The 2272-nt window shown below is 30.0% G+C and overlaps 1 pseudogene across 1 annotated transcript; it reads left to right on the plus strand.

Annotated features, from left to right (window-relative positions):
• Window positions 1-900: 900 nt before the first annotated feature.
• LOC149399564 (protein RADIALIS-like 4 pseudogene) lies at window positions 901-1935 on the plus strand (annotated as a pseudogene). The gene is made up of 2 exons (XR_016296709.1): window positions 901-1304; window positions 1572-1935. The product of XR_016296709.1 is annotated as a protein RADIALIS-like 4 pseudogene (transcript).
• The last annotated feature ends 337 nt before the right edge of the window (window positions 1936-2272 follow it).

The raw sequence follows: 2272 nt of genomic DNA on the forward strand, positions 1-2272 counted from the left end.
TTAAATCGAACGGTATATTATTTGGCCCAAAATCCGCTTCTTTCTAAGTTGATTTTCCATTATAGTTGTTTGTGCCGTAATTATTCTTCAACATTAATCATGCGTATTACTTGTGAATAAGAAATTAGAAACCCTAGCGTAAGTTTATACTTTTTTTTTATTTACACAACCAGTTGGCTAATTTTTTGTATGGTTTATCTTTAGTTCTATCTTGAAATTTATTCTTTTCAATGGTCACTAAATTTGTCGGGTATCCTTTATTTTTTCTTTACAGCTTTCACTTCTCCAAATAAAATATTGTAAAATTACGAAAATAGCAGTTTTAAGGTGTAATATGTCCAAAATAACGACTATTTTAAATGATTTCAAAACTAAATAATTTCAAACTGTAAATAGTTATTTTTTCTTTTAAATAGCATTATAAATAATATATAAAATCAAATACAGTTAAAAGCAATAAACAAATTAAGTTATAACTCTTAAGAAAAGTGATTGTTTGCAACTTAAAAAAAACGTTATTTAGACAGTAATAATTATATACACTATTCTTATAATAAAGTTAAAAAAAAAAAAAAAAAAAAACCACAATTACTACCCTATAAAACAAGTGACTTTTCAAACATGATACATAGTTGAAGACTTGAAGTAGTAAAATGGTACTTCCATGTTCAAATTAAAATTTCAAAACGATCAATATTCATATCATTATTAATTAGCACTAGTATATAAATATATATATATATATATATGACATTTTGTTTGTCCCTTCTCTCATGTGGTTCATGAGCAGACGGGTCACTTATTTATATATATATATATATATATATATATATATATATATATATATATATATTCTCATAACCAACTTGCTCTCCAAAACCCCACCAACACCACAAAACCTCACTTTTCTCATGATCTCCTTCCCTTATAAAACCCCTCCTCTACTCTCACCCTTCCTCACCAAAGCTAACCGCACACACACACATACATAGTCACTCACAAGCTAATTAACTATTTATCAAATTATTACTTTATATTATCCTCTCATATCATGGCCTCGAACTCGATGACGTCGTGGACCCCGAGTCTATACAAACAGTTCGAGCGGGCTTTGGCGTTGCACGACAAGGACACGCCGGACAGGTGGCAGAAGATCGGCCGTGTCGTCGGAAAATCAGCGGAAGAGGTGAAGCGGATGTATCAGATTCTTGAGGAGGATATCAAGCACATTGAGGCCGGAAGAGTCCCTTTTCCTGTCTACAGGAATAATTGACTCTTTACTCTCAAAAAAATGTCCATTCGAGGTTAATAAAAACTAGAATAAAATATACCTAACTTTATGTGATTTTTTTTTTTCCTTTTCTTTCACGTTTCTAATAGAGTTATATACTTCCAATGGCTGTTTGTTTGAGAGGGCCAGGGAAAGATTCAAGGAGGGTTTTGAGTTTGTTAAATATATGTCAACGTCACCGTAATAATAATAATAATAATAATGTATTTAAGTTTTGTTTTCTCTCTTTCTTTCTTTCTATTTCAGATCATATATAACCGTTATTCTTTTACCTTTGCAGATTCTTGTAATATCTGTAGCTTCAAAGGCAATGAAGTTTAAGACTCTTTTGATAATAACAAAGTCATAGTAGAGAAGTTCATGAAGAAGTCATCACGCACTCTACGTACTGATTCTATTGTCATTAGAGCTTTAATATAAGTTTGTTTGTTTGTTTCTTTTTTCATTTTTGCCTACTCTTTGGAGATTGTTGCTGAGGACTACTGTAATAGTAGATCAATGCCGTAGTGATGTCAATGAATAAAAGAATATGTCTTTAAGTGTAAAATATTTATAATTTTATCATCGGGCATGTGTCCACAACACTGATCATGACACTGTATGTAATTTTTAACATGTTCGAATGTCTTTTTCAATACAGCCAATATAGTTCGTTTTTTGTTACATATTTATTACCATATGTATGTACATATGTTTCATGAGTGAAAGCCTCAAATGATTAGTCTATAACCTATAAGTATGTTATGGAAAACAATAAAAAAAGACGGTAAAAAATAAACAATTTTAACTTGATTGTAGGATTGATAACTAACTTTAAAATTTTCATCTCAAACACAGATACAATTAATATGGCTCTTGATTTATCAATATCTCAACCAATGCCTTTCTGGCAGTTTTAAGTTTACGTGAAAATCTTATTAAAAAAATATGATGAATCTTGTATGTGTCCTAAGAAAAGTATTTTTTTTCATTTTTCGGGGT

Source organism: Urtica dioica, chromosome 4 (genome assembly GCF_054948205.1).
Source record: "Urtica dioica subsp. dioica isolate 48M chromosome 4, U.dioica_male_clone48M_v1_H2, whole genome shotgun sequence".
Classification (NCBI taxonomy): Eukaryota; Viridiplantae; Streptophyta; class Magnoliopsida; order Rosales; family Urticaceae; genus Urtica; species Urtica dioica.